This window comes from Ptychodera flava, chromosome 9 (genome assembly GCF_041260155.1).
Source record: "Ptychodera flava strain L36383 chromosome 9, AS_Pfla_20210202, whole genome shotgun sequence".
Classification (NCBI taxonomy): Eukaryota; Metazoa; Hemichordata; class Enteropneusta; family Ptychoderidae; genus Ptychodera; species Ptychodera flava.
The window spans coordinates 7,184,259-7,204,878 of record NC_091936.1 but is presented as its reverse complement, the minus strand read 5'-3'; the positions used below and the strand labels follow the sequence as shown (position 1 = coordinate 7,204,878).

The window sequence follows — 20,620 nt, the reverse complement described above, 5'->3', positions numbered from 1 at the left end:
AAAGAACATTCGGAATAGGATGTAGATGAAAGTTGCCGACGAGAACTCGAACACGTAACGGCACCGTTACCTGCAGCGAAAGAGGTCTGCACGTATACCTACGAGCATAAAATCTCCGATTTTAGACTTAAGGTCAGAAACTGATGCAATATCTAAAGAATCAGGGGACAAAATTAAATGTGACTTAGTTGAAATTATAGCAATGTCTAAGACCTAATGTTATGGGTACCTTTACAATTTGATTCCCATTATAGGTACAGTGGAATTTGATCGAGTGTCCGTTTTGCCTTGCAGAGCTCGACAAGTCTACATGTTGCTTATCATTAGAAAAGTAAACATTTGCAACAAATTGAGTATTTTGTGTTAGATTACAGCGCACGCGGCGAACGTTTCCCAGACACTGTCTCGTCTACAATCATGACAGTCGTTTCAGCATGCCACTCATGCACAACAAGCTTGACACCGCACTATAGCTATAGCACATCATCAAAGTTTTCTTTCAGCTATTTGTGTACTTTGATTTGGGAAATACAACTCAGACAAAACTCACTGGCATATTTTTCGAGTGTTGGATCTATATCTCGAGGAAAGTCCTCAACATCAACCGGACTGATTCTCGGCGTTTTATTACAGTGAAACATTGTATTTTTTCAGCAAGGTAAAGAATATTTGGAAGGCAGAGAGATATCATCGTCCCCTCCATGCTAACCCGTTGCCGTGTATGATGCCGTCCGGGAAATTAAGTGCCAAAATACGGTGAATTATTTCAGAAACACTGGGTGTGTTATTCTATGGCACAAAATGTGCCGTGTTGATTGAATTGCACTTGCCTGTGCAAAATCAACACTTTTCTTCAAGTCTATTTTGTAGCTCTGAGAAGTGTCAATTGAGAAAGTTTCATTTAGCTGAGACAAAAGAGAAAGCGGGATTAAAGTTTCATTTAGGAGTGTTTAGCATTTTCTGGTTGACAATATTCAGTGTTGTATCGTGTCAAACTTGTTGATAGAGTATGTAGACTGCACTCGCAATGCTACAGACTGCATGTTGAAGGAACTGTTGTCGTGATGGCTGACATCGAGAGGAGAAGAAAAGTTTTTTTTAAAAAAAAAGAGAATTTACTTGTTTCTTCATAAAGTTCCCAATTTAAAGTAAACACCTAAAAGAAAACTGGTGATGTGCATGTAGTGCAGTGTTATGCTTGTTGTGAGTGACATGCTGAAACGACTGCAGTGATCGTGACGAGACAGTGTATGGGAAACGTTTGCCGCGCGCTGTAATCTAACACCAAGACTCAACACGAAGACTCAAGTTGTTGCAAATGTTTACTTTTCTAATGATAAGCAACATGTAGACTCGTCGAGCTCTGCAAGGCAAACCGGACACTCAATCAAATTCCACTGTAATACATCAAAGCCGAAACACTGAATTTGATTGTCGTCTGAAGTACGTAAGTCATTCTAAAGTTTATGGAGAAATGTTCAGGAGCGTGACACAAGATTGCCGACTCATTTCCGTAGTTAAATGAATTTTTGTAATTAGGCTATGTATCAAAATTCAATTGTGACAAGCATGGCTGTTAAGTTTTGACCAGCCTATTTCCAGCTATTTCAAAAAGACAATTCTGTGTTCACAGATGCTGGCTGCCTACCTTCGAGCTGATTCGAACTCACAACGTGCGGCACCAAGTCACCTAGCGAAGACATCACAGTCAAAACCGCGCAGTTAAATCCCCACCATTAAAACAGAGTGACTCATTAGCCAGGCTCAGTTGTTACAATTTTTCTGACCCCTCCATAAAGCCTCCAATATATTAAATACAAATTTATTCAAAATTATATGTACCTATGAGAGGATCTGTCACACTATTATTACTGCCTAGAAGAAAGAGTACCTTTTTCTGTCAACAAATTCATTCACATCATATGTGCAATGCATTCTATGGTTTGTACAAGGTGCATAGCTAAATGATATGAAAAGGAAGAAGGATGTATCTAAAATTATCCCATCACCACGAGTATAATATAAAGATCTGCAGCATAATTACGGAAGAAAGAGCAAAATTGACACAGGCAGAAAATACTAATGTGATTCTACTAATGTGATTCTACAAAGGATTTAAAACACTGTCAGTATACCATACAGTAACTTTTCTTGAGTTAAAATGCCGTCTCTACAGGACAATTTCAAGAAATAAATGAGAATATATAAATGATATTAGAAGCTTGATATCTTTTTACTGAAAGGTGTTCACCACTGTGCACAAGTTCAAACTCAATGTAATCTGCACCTTTAAAAAGAAGTGACGCTATTTCAAAATTTAATCTAGGTTCAATATGATTCTTATTATTGACTTTCAATATATTATTCATTGTTTTTAAACTTATATGTTTTGACTTTGTTTGATGACACTGAAATATTACAATGTGTAAATGTTTAACCACACGAAAACATAATATTGTATTAATATAACGATCATTGTGGTGTTCTCTTTGCTATGTTCATAATGGCACACCAATAATGGTGGACACCCTAAAGCAGTTTCCTCAGTGATGTCTTCGAGAACATTCTATTTAGCATAGCTTGGTACATGTTTAGCTTTTGAGTTAGGATTTGAGAGTAGCCTGCATGTGGATGGCTGTGAACTGCAGGTGAAAAGCCTGCCCTGTGAAGCAGTTGACTTCTGTATGATTTCAACACAGGTATACAACTGCACATTCCATCAGCTAATCCAGCGTTAAAACCAATGACAACCAATCTAGCTCGAATCGGATTGTGAGTTTATTGATTTTGGACGTGAGCTACATTTGGACAAAAATGTAAATACATTGCACCTCATCGGAGGTCAAACTTCGTTGTACATGTTACAAACTTGAGCATGGGGATATCAACGAACACTCACTAATTTACGAGATGTATTTGCAAATTTTCCCTACCTTACGGAAACATTCGAGAATTTTTCTGTTGTCTTATACTGGTTGACGACGTCGCCCAGCTCTCAAATACACCTCTATTAAGATGGCTTCGTCCTGACAGGTGTGCCCGGCATAACCTTTGTGCTACTGCAACACTGACCAGGCATGCCACTCATACCTCACGGTAGCTCAGGTAACTGAGTTGGCCGGCGAAAAATTAGGTATTTTGTTCACAGAGATTTGGTTCCTGGTATTAACATTCGAAGTACTTTTTACAATAACACGCTTTAATCATTGCTTTTTGACAATGGTAGCGAAGGACAATGTGACCACAAGGTGATGGATCGTAATTGTTTGACTATTCCTTCTCTGACAAGGAATAATCCTTACATGCACAAAACCGTGATTTTTGCTTTGGTAAGAAGCCCCCATCAAAATACCACATATCAATTGTTCTTACCTTTGACGGGAATTTCAAACCAAAACCGTATGCAACGGTTTTAATTATTTACAAGAGTACTTCGCAATACCCTGCACACAAAGTTTCCTGTTTATGCTATTTGTTTGGTTAAGAAATAATCCGTGGAATTTTCAGACCAACCGAATTTTAATGTCGAAATCGAAGAAGCAATTCTGAAATATCGTCATATTTCTTTCCGTGATTGTCGGTTTAGAGTTGGCACATTCAACATCGGGTTTTACATGTAACACCGTGCATTACGCGGCCAGCGTATATTTGATGATGATATTGGAGAGCTAAACGCATATCGGCTCGAAATGCAGCACCTATGCATTGTTCGCATGAAATGAGTGAGAAGATGCAAAGAGGATAGCTTTCCAATATGCTTGAAATAATATCGAAATTTTGTGTAGAACAGGAAGTTTAATTTGTCAATCTTTCATTTTTAATGCTGACCTTGACCTGGCGTCACAAATCAGACCGCTATGCCAAACATAATTTCGCGCGCTAAACGAAAAACGAAATAAACATAACTGTTCTGTAGACCATCAACTGTATTTCGGTGATTTTGCAACATGGGCGTTTAAACCAGACCTTTAAACAGAGTGATACATTCTGCTGAGAGCATTATTGGTGTAAATCTGCCTCAATTAGATGACCTTTACAGATCTAGGATGCAAACGAAAATAAATTCTATACTATCCGATTCTTTGCATCCTGCCTTTGGTCAGTTTTCGCTTTTGCAATCAGGGAAACGTTACCGCTGTATTGCAGCAAAATCAGAACGTCATAGGAAAAGTTTTTTCCCTTTAGCAGTCCGTCAACTGAATGGGATTGACCCTTTAGCTAGATGTTCGTAACGTTTTTGCTCACGTGTTGACACACGTGAGCATATGTCGCAGCGATGTCTGTCTGACTGTCTGTCTGTGTGTCTGTGTGTCTGCCCGTCTGTGTGTCTGTCTGTCTGTGTACTCAATATCTCAAAAACGGCTCATCAGATCAGAATCAAATCTGGTACATAGATTCAGTATGCAAATGCAAGAACTGATTAGTTTTTGGTGGGTGTGGCTTGCTTTCTTTTTTGCTCATTTGCATAATTAATGATTTTAGAAAAAACGGATATATATTGACAACGACTGCACACAATTTGATGAGACTCGCTACAAATGTTGATCACACCAAGATATATCACCTGTAAAAGGTATGAAGGGGTGATATAAAAGATAATGGATAATTTGCATATTTAATGAAATTTCCTCATTAGGGGTATATATCTGATTTGACTTGATCAAAATTGACAAAACTTGGTTTGTATATTGAAGATACTATGATTTAACATTATTTGAAGTCATTAAGCATTTTTACTTCATCAAACTCTTAATTTGCATATTTAATGAACTTTTGAAATTAGGGATATTTATTTGAATTGACTTGACCAAAATTGATGAAACTTGCTATGTAGATTATAAAAGATACTATGATCTAATATTTTTGAAAGTCATTAAGCATTTTTACTTCAGTCGAATACTTATTTGCATATTTAATAAACTTTCTCAATTAGATATATATATATCTGAATTGACTTGACCAAAGTTGATGAAACTTGCTATGTACATCACAGAGTAACATAAACAGAGTGGCAACACTTGCATGCCTTTTGTTCCATGGTCGTCTCGGTAGACTATTGGCTTTTCATATTAAAATGAGCTTAAAAGGTGTTAAACTTTTTGGAGGCTTGGTTTGTGGTTGATAATTACACGAGATTATGCGAAACATACGACGAGATGGCATCGTACTGCCAGTCGCGTAGCAACCATAGTTACTTTGTGAGCTCTCAGGCCAGAAACACTGCCTCACGCCAATCAAAACATAACACGCCAGCAGTTTCATAAACATGTCCTTTCTTGGCGCACGTGTAAAAGACAGTATGACTGACCGTAAACCATTGAGTAAAACCAGACAGTATCGATAAAAGACTTTCAAATTTGGTTCAAACACACTCATTATATATTCATAAAAATATTAGAGGAATTTTTAAAACGGTAAAACCCACTTTCCTGAAGCTCAAAACACTCCCGTTTTCGCCAGCACATCAATTCCGATCAGCACCACACGACAACAACAACACAAGCTTTGTCGAACATACTTTCGCTTAACAATTGGTGAAAATTCGAAAATTACCGAAGGGTGCATGGTCGGCACTCTTCGGAAAAGAGAGCCAAGAGCTTCGTGAGGCGAGGCAAACATGGATTGCTTACGTAACCGCTTCACGCCTTAAACAATAGCTGTTGCCACTCTGTCTGATATTACTCTGTGTGTACATTGAAGATACTATTATATAACATTATTGAAAATCATTAAGCAGTTTTATCAATTCCATATTTTCATATTTAATGAACTTCACTAATTAGGGATATATATCTGGATTGACTCGACTGAAGTTGATGAATCTTGCTACATATATTGAAGATACTGTAAAACAACATTATTGAAAGTCATTAAACTTTTTTACTTCAGCCAATTCCTAATTTGCATATTTAATTAACTTTCCTAATTAGGGATATTTATCTGTATTGACAAGACCAAATTTGATGAAACTTGGCATGTACATTAAAGATACTATGATACAACATTGAAAGTCATTAAGAATTTTTATTTTAGCCAATTCCTTATTTGCAAATGTTATGAACTTTCCTAATTAAAGATATTTATCTGTCTTGACTAGACCAAAGTTGACGAATTGCTTTGTACATTAAAGATATTATGATGCGAGATTATTGAAAGTCATTTAACATTTTTACTTCAGCTAATTTCTAATTTGCATTTTAATGAGAACATTTCAGTCATTCATAATTTGTATATTTTAATGAACTTTCATGATTGGGGATATACACTTGGCTTTAGAATCAATCTGTGGTGAATATTATTCATTATGTTGATCATAACACTTTCAATGAAGTTGCAAACATGTGGCGAAGGTTCAAATTTATACATAACTGCAATATATAATGAAACACGTGAGCATGTTCAGTTCATATCTGGTTATATTGAGTGTTTGTATCTTATCAGTGTTTTTTATCCTGTTTTTATATTGTAAATGTTTTAATTGTAATCTTCGTGTTTAAGAGCACGAGCCAATGAGATTTCTGGTGTATATTTATTTTTAAACATACATTAGCGAATAAACTATGATACTGATACTGAAACTGATACCTGTTTCCTACCTGATTTTAAATGAGAAAACAGTTTATCGGTATAAAAACTGGTGAGACAGGAATGCACATCCAAAAGACTCGTGAGGACTTTCAAAAAGTTCTACCGTCGATATGACGACATTGTGGCCAAATATGACACTTCGGTCACTCAAATGATTAGTGACAGCATTCCCGGCTTTGACTTATTACATTGATTCAGATACTGTATCACTTCATACAATATTTAGACAACTTTGGGACCAATCCTGAAGGGTGTAGCATGCTAGCAGGGTACGCTTACTCACCCGGACACCTGGTACCACCACTAACTATCAGTGGTTCAGGATGGTCCTACTTAAATTTGTAAATCACAAATGTCCCATGGACTTGGTAATGTATTACCTTGAATGGAAATGATTATTGGACCAGTTTAATGTCATATTCCTTTAGTATTAAAGGTGTGCAAGTATTCCCATCAATCGACTAGAAAATTCACTTCATGGGTAGAATCTTGAAAAATAGCATTTTCTTGTCTGGTTACCAACATGGGCTACCAACCATTGTCACCGGGCTATCAACTTCAGAAAATGGTAGCCCAAGTAGACTATCTGAGAAGAAAGTTAATTTCGAGCCCTGTGTATGTAGATAGAGTACTTTTTGCTAGGCTGGCGAACTTTGGTAGGAGTTCAACACGCTGCCAATGGTGCTTCATAATGATGATAATAATGATGAAAATAATAACAACGATAATAATTTTCATATTTTTCATATTTCTTTAATCATTTTCATATTTCCATATTCTTTATAAACAACAACAACAACAACAACAACAATAATAATAATAATAATAATTTTTTTCATATTTCTTTATTATCATTAATGACTACTGAATATCCAATGGTCCTAGTAAAATTTGTGATTTCGGAACTAAAAATGGGCATGTTGAACAAATGTTACGGTTCTTGCGAAATACTGACGACTGCTTTTATTACGGTACAAGCCAGTTAAATCAACGTATAGAAAGATGGTGGGGTACAGTTCGCACTCAATGTGGCCAGTTTTGTATAGATCTCTTTGTGGGTCTCAAACGTGATTGCCAATTTATGGGCGATCCCTTGGATAAGAAGGTATTTGGATTATGCTTTATGAGTATGATTCAGGATTCTTGTATTGAGATCTCGGTTCAGAACAATAAGTTGCACAGTAACATTCCTTTATGATTTAATTAATAAAACGTTTATTTCGAGCATAAATCGTCGAGACTTGCACTTCACACAAGTAAGGCTCAGTCAACAATAACTTATATGTTCTTATTTCAATGTTTCCCTCTATAACTATTTTTTTCTGACATGACATAATCTCATGTAATGCAAAGTTTTTATTCGCATTAAGTTCGTAGATGAAAAAGCTGATATACAAAAACCGTAACATCTTATTTTTGGTGTCAATCCCTTTCCCTCATTGCGAAGCCCTTATTGCGAAATTATTTTGGGGAAAATGGTGTGTTGTATTACACCAACCTGTCTCTATAGCTTATATTTGTGCAAACTCTTCGCATGATATTGCTAACAAACCTGGTCTTGCACATTTTCAACATTCAAACTAGCCTATATTCTGCTATCAGAGCTCAATTATGGTAATTTGTTAATTTTGTGTCCCATATTTCTCGATGAAGAAAAAAGATAGTACTGTTTAAGAGCCGTACATTATCACATTTAGTTCAGTCAACACGTTTTAAACCGCACACGATAACATATCCTGTGTCTGTGTAGTAATTCTTACTCTTCTGTCTCGTCTCTCTTTCGTTCGGCTTTCCTTTTAATCCGATGAACCAAAAATTATACTGTCTTCATCAGTATACGACATAGATATAATTGCAGCCACGTTTACACGCCGTCTTCTCCCAATCACAGTTCTCTGTCAGATTCAAGGGCAAACGGTAACACAAGAGAAGACAAACAGTACGGGTGATCTTGTTCGTGGCAGGACGAAACCCATGCGAACCAGCAGAATAGTTAATCTGACTGTGTTCATGGTCACTCCAAGGCGAGTTTCCTAACATCCCAATATACAATTTATTACTTGGTGTCATGATTTGTACTTATTGCAATTGAAATATCGTATTTGTTATAGTTTCATGATTTTGTTGTTACATCGATCTGTAATGCGCTATTATATATAAAACATATTGTTGTTACTCGAACAAACACATGACGATTTGAATGGTCTAAATACTCTGATACAACGTCTTGTTGACGTAGAGTCTATAAAGCGACGTTCTTGGTTAACAGGAGGCAGTTCACTGCATTTATTACTTCTTCGAACTTTCTTTTTGCGTTTACAATTATGCAATATCATGCTCTTATGATGAATCCTGTCCGACCTGTCTGAAGCGATCATTACCCCACCATGTCTGGATCAATTTCAGACACATAGAGATATCACATATAGATATGTATCGATTTGTTTTGCCATATAGTAAAATATTGCCGCTTAGCGGCCAGTTTTATATGTTCTTCCGGAAACCTATCTGAGACATGTAACTTTTAAATGATGACGTTAAAAAAGATAAAAGATGAGGATTCGATAGGCCCAAACCGGTACATTATTTTTAAGCTTACATGCGAATAATAAGGATCTAGAAAAGCAAGACTAGTTAATTCCACCACGGAATCTTCCAATTGGCTGGTATACATCTGACGTATTTACATATGTATATATTCAAGATATTTAATGTATACTTAAAATGCACACTTTTACACCTGTAAGCAACTCATGCTATGCAGTTTATGTCCCCTACCGCATGGTACGATAGTTATTCAGTTACTGTTGTTATTTTTTTTGTCTTCAAGTGTAGGAAGGACTTGATTATGCTGTGATGGAATGGAATTGTCAAAGGATTAGCTGTTCACGGAATGCTGTCTCTCCAACTGGCCGACCATATTTTGTGTTCTCAGTGCCTGAGATATATGGAAGAAGTCGCGATTACCTGACAGCATTTTCCACTGATCAAATTGATATATGCAGGGAAGAGTGCATGGGCAAAGGTCGTTAGCCCTGTGACAGGGATTTGTTTGAATTCTGTTGCTTGCACATTCAAAACAATGGTATTCATCCTCCATCAGATCCATATGCAGGAGCCGATTTGTATGTGTATCTGAGAAATTACATTAAATTCATGAAACAACTGTTATTTCAATAGAGGTTCACATCGGGAAGAAACGTACATTTAGTTTCACGGCATTTTAGGCTATCATTGTGGCTTCACCAATACAAACCTATGATGACGATGTTTCGGAAGGTTTTGGTTATTTTTCCACAAATACCTGAATTCCGAGAAAAAATTAAAGTCCACAATCAAATATAATATATGATGTACGTATCGATTTTGTTATTCTGTAATTATAAGGAGGAAAAATATATGTGACAGTCACCAGTAGAAATCAAATGTTATGTCACTTTTTTCAAAATAGTGTTTTTAACACAAATGGAAAGAACACTAACCAAATATTGTTTGTGCAAAGTTTCAGAGTTTTATTCCATTAACTTCCACATAAAATTTGCCATTGAAAAAGCCATACAGAAGCATTTACATTCACATCACTACACTTTACAGTACCGGTACATCTTCAGCCACACATTCTGCACTGAGAGACATGTAAATTGATTGGCAATGGCAAAGTTGCATTTACAGTTATAGAATTACTATAACACAAAGAATGTTTTACTTGTACTGACACAAAAAATTAAGATTGATGGATTTCTATTTAGAATTGGTTTCCATGGTAACCATTTTCAAATGGGAATAAGAAAAGAGTTGATGTACGAGCATTGAGCATGTGTGGAATGTACCCCTTCTCACAGGATTACATTTAGAATTGCTGGTTTAATAAACTTGCACTATTGTCATTTTCATGAAAATTTGCAGAAAAGGTCAGTCACAAGAAATAAATAATAGTGATAAAATAAAATTGCATGGTCATCGCACTTAAGCTTGAGATAAACAGCATTAAATGATTTTGTCCATAGAAAAAGCATGGGTGAAAAAATGATCACTCAGCATTTTTTCTCATAAATGTTGAAATTCATGGTCTTGTATCTAAACAAACGAGCGCAATGACCCTCATGTATTATTACGCATTTTGATAATATTTTCAAAGAAGAATCTGAAACTCAACAATTTAGAGAAATGACAACACTTTCAATTTTACCGGTCTTATATTCTTAAGAGACTTCTTTGAGATTTCAAAATGGAAACTAATTTTCCGCAACAGTACATATGGCATTGCAGCAAAAACAGCCCTGAAAATTAAATAATTATGTACCACTGTCATGGGTTCAGGTTAAAAACATACAATGCTTTATTATTATACTAGAGACTAGTGGACAAATTTTTCAACTGAGCTTCATGACAATTTTACATTTCCATGGAAACCAATTTTCTGCAACATCATCCGTGAAGCGAATACAGACATGGGTTCAGGTCAAAATGTCCAATGCTTTCATATCATTATCACAAGTCCACATGTGAAAAAGACAGTCACTGTATACATCCCATATCAGTGGACAAACTTACAACTTATCTCTTATAATTTTACATTTCCATGGAAACAATTTTACATTTCCATGGAAACTATTTTACTGCAACAGTATCCATAGAGCGAATACAGATATGGGTTCATGTCAAAAAGTCCAATGCCTTCATATTATCACAAGTCCACATGTGAAGACAGTCACTGTATACATCCCATGCTAGTGGATAAACTTTTCAATGAAACTTTATAATAATTTACATTTCCATGGAAACTTTTTTTCTGCAATCTATGGAGTGAACACAGACATGGTCTGAATCTTGTGAACTCTTGTAGCTGGAGCACTGGGATTCTTCTTGTGACATACTGAAATATAAGAACAAAATAAAATCATTTTTTTTCAGCTGTATTGGAAATATCAAACTGACAAATAAAGTATGCAATGATTAGCTGCCTAAGTTGATCAGTTCATTAGCTAGTGTTGGTTCAGTTAGTTGACATCTCTTCAAATAAACATTATGTACAGTGAAAGCTTCAATCACTAGATGATACCCTGTTACAGAAATGCTAATCTGGAATTGTGTCCAATTTGACTCTATGAGATATAAGTATTGTCCAGGTGTATAAATCTGTTTACCAAATGTCTGGTGTCATTCAATGTATCACACCAATCTCCTGAATGAAATTACACTGCTGAAGTGTAAACATCAAGTAAAAGGTTCTGTGCTTGCCCCTGTCATTGTGTTTGGAACCATGATCGAAAGATGCATTGGATTAACACACACAGTACAAATAATATGTATGGCCCTGATATGTATTTTGGAGCCCAAGGGTATGGCAGGCCATTCCGGGTCCGATGTTAACTCACAATTATGATAATACTAAACACTACAGATATGTGCAGGAGATACACAGTATAACACCAGATATCAAGTGCAAAGGGCTGTTCTTTTGGCAGCATAACCTTTTCAGTGTGGCTCGTATTGGAAATATTTGCTGAAAATGGTCTGCTACATGTATGTCAAAATAACTTGAAATATATTTTCTACATCATATTTTATTACCATCTGACAGGAAATTCAACTACATTATGATCACAATCTTCAATACTGTCTCAAAACACATTCATGGTCCATATATACTATAGGTTATTTAAGGTGACAGGTAAAAAATTGCCCCAAAAAGTTTGTGGACAGTTTGAGTAAAAAAATTGTGTCAACATCCCTAGGGATTAAAATGTATACAACGTTTATGACTAAAAGGTAAATTTGGGAATAAAATATTACAACTTAATTACACCTAATTAATAAGTGAGTAAGCGATATCCAGCTGTATCTTGTCATGCACTTAGGTTCAAAATTAAAATGGTCCGCTGTGTCAAAACTAACCTAAAATGTGTGTTCTGCATCAAATCTCATTTCAAACTGATAGAAATACAACTACATTTTGTTTAAATTTTCTGTAATTTGTACTTTTCTTGCCAAAATACATCGTCCATTTTTTGACGATATGTTTTGCATTAATGTCAGTAAGTCATATTATATCTAAAATGTTACTCAATCATTCCTTAGCAATTGACTTGGTCTATCAAATTCAAGAGCATAATTATGTGTTCTCACTGATGGCGGTCATATTTGGCTTGCAAGCCAAAATTATTTTATTGTTAAAAACCTAAATTGTACGTTCTTTACCAATATTTGAAAACTTTCTGTGGCCAAACTGGAAAGAACTTTGGCTTGAGTGACTTTTGATTTGAAATCATATTAAAATCCAAGAAGATACAGGTACATTGTAATATGCTTTTAATTCCTCATTAATCCTTGCACTTTCATATTTGGATGATTAATTAATGTTATCACCACAATAAACTTTTCTGATTAATTTCTGTGATCCAAGGACTGTGCCCGCTGTGTTTTGAAATAGATTTGGCTGCATGTGATTCAGCATTGTTAAATAAATTCACAATACCGAAATTATACGGTGTCACTCAATTTGATCGGAATTGGTACATACCAAAGATCAACAATAAGTGTTATTTCTATCTGTTCAGTGCGGGAATTTATACGTTGATGTTATAACAATTTCTGCACAGTACAACCAGAAAAACAACAAGAAATATTTAAACCAGAAAATTAAGAATGACAAAAGTAAAAAAGGTCTGAAACTTTAGGTACTGAAGGTCAACTTTAGCAACATGCATAGCAGAGAATCTTTCAACCATGGATGTACAAAAATAGACATCCATGGTTTCAGCAGATCTGTTAAAATGTCACAGTTCATAAACGATGACAGGCAATGACCAATTAGCTGTTTCAGTTACTGCTACCACTCCCAAACATAATAGGTACCCTGCAAATAGGTTAAAGGTCAAAATCCTCTTATTCAGATGTGTGGGCTGATTCAGTTCACTGCCACCACTCCTGCACATTTGCAGGATTTCCCTTTTTCTTACCTCATTTGCACATTTTTGACACTGACGTGTTCATTTGAACAAATTCATATCTCAACCCCTACATCTACCGTACCTGTACACCAAATACTGAGACGGTAGCTTTGGCGGTATGCGAGCCTTTGTGTGTGACGGACATACATCCGCACATACCGGTACATACCCACAAATATAGAGACATACAGACACCACCGACTCATGAGCTCTTTTTTGGTATTTATATATAAAACCAAATATGAGCTAAAAACAGTACTTGTACATCCAAATATAAGCAACATGCCAGGTGTGATGTGGAAGAAACTGCAGATGTGAGGGCACTTATTCCCATAGGTTTATGCAGGTGTACGAATTCTGGTATATAATAATCAACAATGCAGACCTTTGTGACATAACATTTATATACAACAACGACACTTACTTTAAATGTGGACAGCAAGGATTTCAGGCAGCCATGGAAAACTATGTTGGCATCAGAATAATTAATTTCAATTATACACATGGCACTTAAACCTGAAAGAATGAAAAGAAAATTGATTAGTAAATAACAATAAATTTTTAGGATTTAAGAACAGTCAAAGGTTTTGCAATCAAATCTTGATGAGAATTTTTCTATGCAAAATAGGTAGGTGGAGGGACCGTGGTGTAGCCTGCTAGCGTGCTACAACTGTCAAGATTGAACTAAAGTGATGAGGTAATTGTACAGTAATTCAGCTAGCTATCAAATTACTGTTGTAAGTCCAAGCTGGGCATAAATGTTCTAGAATGCAGTCAATCAATTCATAAAGTAGAAATTTTGAACAAGGTTTTCTGACAGGAAAAAAAGGAACATGACCAAAATCTAATAAAATATTTTCATCATCCACAGAAAATCTGAACACATGCTCTACCACAACAGAACTTATCTGCATGCCAGTTATCAAAACAAACAGTGACATAATTGATTTTACATTTTTAGTGTTTCAAAATCTTTCTATTATTTTAGTTCACTTTCTGATCAAGTCACTTTTTATGAATTAACTGCAAACAACATACAAATAAACCCAGGCTGTCTTTATGAACTGAATGCCAAGGCAGTAGCCAATACAAACAGATTTTTTTTAAGTCTGAATAATGAGAAGTACTACTAGTTGAAACAAAACTCTAGCCCCCAATAATATTATCAGCTGTACAAACACAGACAAGTATACTCACGTTATAGACTACAGTGATGGGTCTATTAATTACGTCAACATCATCTTGACAACACAAACTGCAAATAGAGGCCCACTGGTCTATATACTCTCGGACTGGATCATCCCATGGCAACCATTATCTAACCTGAAAGAAAACAAAGCGAAACGAAAACACACAGTGATACAAATTATCGAAAATAAATTGGGTCGACACGCATCGAATGTCAATCATCCAAGCGAGTAGTCAATGGGCGCGCCACGCACCGAGTCGGCATGTCGTCAAAATGAAGTGAAATCGGTCTATTTTCAAAGTTATGAATTTCATAGCTAGGTACTCGACATACTGAAAAAATAATTCATAACGATAGCAGCCTTCAACCAGTTTTAAACATGATTTGGGACGTCTTCACATATTACATGTATGATGTACACAAAAATCCGAGCCGAGCGAATGTGTGTCGGACTGTTCAATACTGCTGTCACCTTCCTTTGACGTGTGGGTTCGATAGCTGTATGACCATGATGCGAAAACTCAGCCAAATCTCGCTCATTTTCTTCCTTGAAGTCAACAATATATTAAATTTGTGTTCATTAAATTTGTGTTCCGTAAGAGACATGATTACATGTGTTTGACGGCAATTGATCTTGGAAAGTGGCTCAGCTTTTTACAAAATCAATTACGTGAATCGAACATATCGACTCGATAATCGAGAACGTGTTTCAGCAAAGGCTACCTGAATTTCACCCGGTCTTGTTTTCAGTTTATTGTTGGCTGTTGCAAATTACTATTAACTGATTAAATATACGTACCTATTCAGTCCGTGCCAAAAGGCCATGCCATTCCGTACATATCCGATGACTCGAGGTCCGTGACTGAAGGTTGACATGTTGTAAAACTTCCGGGGCACATAATGACATGACCTGAACTACGACCTCTGCTTGTTTCAACTACGTGCAATGCGGAACTTCTCCTTTACTTTCCATTTTTTATCAACGTTCAAAACATACTAGTGCCACATTTTTTGACATTTTTGAAATTATCTCAACAACGGAAAGAAGGACTACTTGCGTATTTGATCATCTACCATCCCAGACATGTGCTCACTTGCTAGACATGTGCTCACTTACTTACCAGTCCGGGTTATGTCCATAGAGAGGATAGTACGATTGACCAATCAGCGAACCTGCCGCCGCCAACGTCATGAATAATTAACCATACAAACCTTTGCTCGTACATTGCAACGAGTTTGGAACTTTTCGGCTTGATTTCGCCCTTTATTTTTAGCACTGGGTAGTTTTTAGATGTAGACGTTACGCACAATGTTCAGTGCAGCCGAGATGGTGACCGACACAAGTGGTTAGTACATTGAAAATTACTTATTTCGATTAATTTCCTGGCCGGGTACGGCTCCTAGAAATCAGCATTTGACCCTTGTAAATCTACAGCAAGTTATTTGTCGCCAAATATCGCCTACTTTTGGTCAAATTTCAAGTTAACCTTGCCATCTGCAGTATGGAGAATGTTTCAAGCTTTGCAAAGATGGGTCAACTGTCTTAGTCGGTCATCGGAGCACGATGGAGCACGATTTTTTCGATCACCATGCGTTTCCCGGTACGATTGACCCTTCGCTCAGAAAAACGCGCGCCGGATCAATGGCCGAGAAGTTAACCAAAAGATGGAAAAGAGAACGAAAAACGTCCAATAACTCTTTGTCGAATATGGTCAAGGGTAAAGAAACTCAGAAAACTATTCCTGAAGAAATCTTACAATTTTTAACACGGTAGAACGTCGCCAATCGACTGGAGCTAAGATACTTCCGGGTAGCCAACAGTCTCACTCGATCGGTGGATCTGTCAGGTCATATCGCGATCTGAACAAAGTGAACCAACGTAACCTTTGACCCTTGTTACATATACAGTACGTGATTGGTTCTTGCCTTAATTTCATTACATATACGGTACGCCATTGGCTCTTCCCTACTATCCTCTATATGGACATAACCCGGACTGCTTACAGTACACGCGTACGTACGTACGCATACGAATGTTCAGCGCGCTGTATCTCCGTTTGGAACAAGTGACATAATATTCGATTTCTACTGGTGACTGTCACATATGTTAAATAGGCCAAACAGCTTAAATCTGTAGCGTTTCCTGTTTTCAATCGCCAGATGAGTCTCTATGACATTCTTTCCCGGGTAGTACTTTGCGCTACTACGTTTGTCAGACGAGAAACATGGAATGCATTTCCAACTCATTTTCGAGTCGCTAAAGCTTAAGCAATTTCCAAAAAATCGAATTTGGAGCCGTCGACCTCTTCTTTCTTTGATAAATCGTGAATTGCAGACGAGTATTACAACAAAGAACATATTGCCGTCGGGTTCATACGATGAAATGTGGATAATTCACTTAAAACATACATCTCTTTAGAAAGTTTTTAATTCTAATCCAAAGCGTCATTGAGCATTGTTTAACATAAGAAGTTGGATATTTAGGCGCAATACATATGTTAGATGAATAGATGGAAATAACCAACAAAACTACATTTCATAGGAAGTTCTCACGTTTCTCAAACTTCCGCTCGCTGTGTTACATCAATAAAATAATTAATGCCGATACCAATCACTCGCTTTCGCATGATTTCTTGTTGACATTGTCTATCTACATCGCAGTATTCCTTCGGTTTTCCTTTGTATGTGTTAGGAAGTTACTGAATTTATTTTAAATTGAAGCTGGCAGACGACAATCTACCCCTTTAACAGTCCATAGCACCTATCTTAACACTCTAACAGCATCTTGGTTTTATCTCAGACTAGTGGTATGTGCTCTTGTATTGTTGACAGACTTGTTGAATTTATGAAAATACAACATTCATGATGGTCCCTGCACTGAGCAATGCACCTATCGTTCCATCTTTCTCGTACAGCCGAGGAATGCATGACGACATCGCAAACTGTCATTTCGAATGTAGTTGTATGATAGACGACGTGATCTTATACTGTTGTACGTTTCACTCTTCACAGCGCCCACACGTGTTTGGTATACACGTTCGCCAAATGTTTTCGAGGCACTGTATATGGAAGAGTTTGAACTCTCATACGCTGTCAATCGTTCATGTACTGATACGGTAGATGTTACTGTCATCTGCACCTAAAGAAAATAATAGCGAGGGCTTGTAGTTAAACTGCAGAACAAACTGCGTCACACACGGATATGGTCTGAAGACTACTATTAACGGAAGGGATGTCACGTATATTCACCTGGATCGTACTACACTTCTATCTAACAAGAGTTATATTGCTATGGTGAATTACAGTTTGGATGAATACAACATTCCCGTTTGACTAAAAGGAAAAGATAATGTGAGAGTGAGAATCATGCTCAAACAGCCTAAATTTTTACTTATTCGGAGCTAAAAATTTTCACTTTGTTTGGAAACAACAGGGATCCCAACACTTGAGAGAAATTTGAAAATAACATTAAGATCCAATTCTCCCAAATTAGTTCCAATCGTGTTGACCCTAGACACACTTCTCATGAACATATAAAATCACATGCTAACGTCAGATCGCTAGGTTTGCACACGGTAAACGTTGTTATATGATCATTTAAAAATTTGACCTATAGGTGTCTTGATGAAAGTTACTGAAAATAGAACTAAGCTGCTCGATTTATCAATGTAAATAAGTAAGACAATCAATCATTCCAACGATAAATAAATAAATAAATAAATAAATACTACAGTATAAATAAAAAAGAGTTAACGGTGAAATAATTGATTCCGAACTCCAGACATCGGATTCCGCACGATGTCGTCAATCACTTAATATTCAGTGCACTTTGATTTTTCAGAAAGCATAGCATCAGTGAAAACACACTGCTGACGATCAACTGGCCATGATTGTAACCGGTACTCGTAAGCGGTCGAAGAGGCTACTGTCATGCCCTATCAGCAGGCCCTAGCGGGAATAATCTTCCATTTCCACTTGTCTATATGACATTCGTACAATGAACTATAGGGAAAAAGTGCGTGACTAGAGCGAGAAACTGACGCTTTCTCGCAATCGGTGAAAATCTATTCTTATTCTCACTGCTGTCGGTGAGAAAATTTTAATCTCCACTGGAGATTGGTGAAAAATGCACTCCTTGGCGAGAATCAAGCGTGAGAAAAAATTCTCACCGGTGAGAATGGAAATTCGCATTAAGTACAGCGAGAATTGAAATTCACTGGCGAGAATCATCAAGACTCGCCGTTCGGAGTCTTTATGATTCTCGCCAATGAACGGCGAGTCTTGATGATTCTCACCAGTGAATTTCAATTCTCGCTGTACTTAGTGAGAATTTCCATTCTCACCGGTGAGAATTTGTTCTCACACTTGATTCTCACCAAGGAGTGCATTTCTCATTAATCTCCAGTGGAGATTAAAATTTTCTCACCGACAGCGGTGAGAATAAGAACAGATTCTCACCGATTGCGAGAACGCGTCAGTTTCTCGCTCTAGTCACGCACTTTTTCCTATAGTGACAATGAACAAAATATCAGCTCGAGGCGTTCTTGATGCAACAAGTTTTTGTGGTCGTGCATGTAACATTTGCTTAATTGTTATAAAGTGCCGTATCTGTGAGCGTTGAAGTAAATGTATTCATTTCGTGTATTGGCTATCACTTTCATGTTTGTATGAGGAATAAAACATGAGTTCACAGCAAGTGTATTTTGACTGATGTTCAGAAAGAGCTAATTAGTAATGTCAATTACATGTAAATTATGGCATTAGGAAATACATATTGTGTATTTCTAATTGTATTAGAAGCTTCATTACCTTTACTAAAAATAGATCATGGCCCGTAGCAATTTCACGCAATGCTATTTTCATAAAATTTAAAAATAAAATATGACTATGAGGGCGAAATGTTTTTCCGTTAACTAAATGTGAAAATGGTGTCTCGAAGTGTGACTAAGACTCGTGCGAGTAGATGTCCATCTATTTTGTGTTTGGCTAAATCACAGAGAAACATATTGACAGAGTGGCAACACTTGCATGCCTTTTGTTCCATGGTCGTCTCGGTAGACTATTGGCTTTTCATATTAAAATGAGCTTCAAAGGTGTTAAACTTTTTGGAGGCTTTGTTTGTGGTTGATAATTACACGAGATTATGCGAAAAACACGACGAGATGGCATCGTACTGCCAGTCGCGTAGCAACCATAGTTACTTTGTGAGCTCTCAGGCCAGAAACACTGCTTCACGCCAATCAAAACATAACACGCCAGCAGTTTCATAAACATGTCCTTCCTTGACGCACGTGTAAAAGACGGTATGACTGACCGTAAACCATTGAGTAAAACCAGACAGTATCGATAAAAGACTTTCAAATTTGGTTCAAATACACTCATTATATATTCATAAAAATATGCGAGGAATTTTTAAAACGGTAAAACTCATTTTCCTGAAGCTCAAAACACTCCCGTTTTCGCCAGCACGTCAATTCTGCTCAGCACCACACGACAACAACAACACAAACTTTGCCGAACATACTTTCGCTTAACAATTGGCGAAAATCCGAAAATTACCGAAGGATTCATGGTCGGCACTCTTCGGAAAGAGAGGCGAGAGCAACCTGAGGCGAGGCGAACATGGATGGGTTACGTAACCGCTTCACGCCTTAAACAATACCCGTTGCCACTCTATCTATCTTTCTCTATGACTCGAGGAAATTTACGTAGAATGTTCACATACGCCTTTTTGCAAAGATGCTCCGCAGTATTCTATGGATAGCTGCGAAGCAGAGACAAAGAGACAAAGAGACAGAGACTCTTTAATTTTGAGAGTGGGGATTTTTTAGCCGAGCGGTTCTCTCTGTGGCCTCTCCGCTAGGCGACTGATGCCGTTTGTTGTGGGTTC

At 36.9% G+C, this 20,620-nt stretch overlaps 1 long non-coding RNA gene across 1 annotated transcript; it reads right to left on the bottom strand.

Moving 5' to 3' along the window:
* Positions 1–10,076: 10,076 nt before the first annotated feature.
* LOC139139892 (uncharacterized) lies at positions 10,077–15,668 on the bottom strand. Its single transcript, XR_011553894.1, has 4 exons — positions 15,530–15,668; positions 14,739–14,864; positions 13,966–14,057; positions 10,077–11,464 (listed from the first exon to the last, which is right to left on the bottom strand). It is a non-coding gene; the product is annotated as an uncharacterized lncRNA (long non-coding RNA).
* Between the last annotated feature and the right edge of the window lie 4,952 nt (positions 15,669–20,620).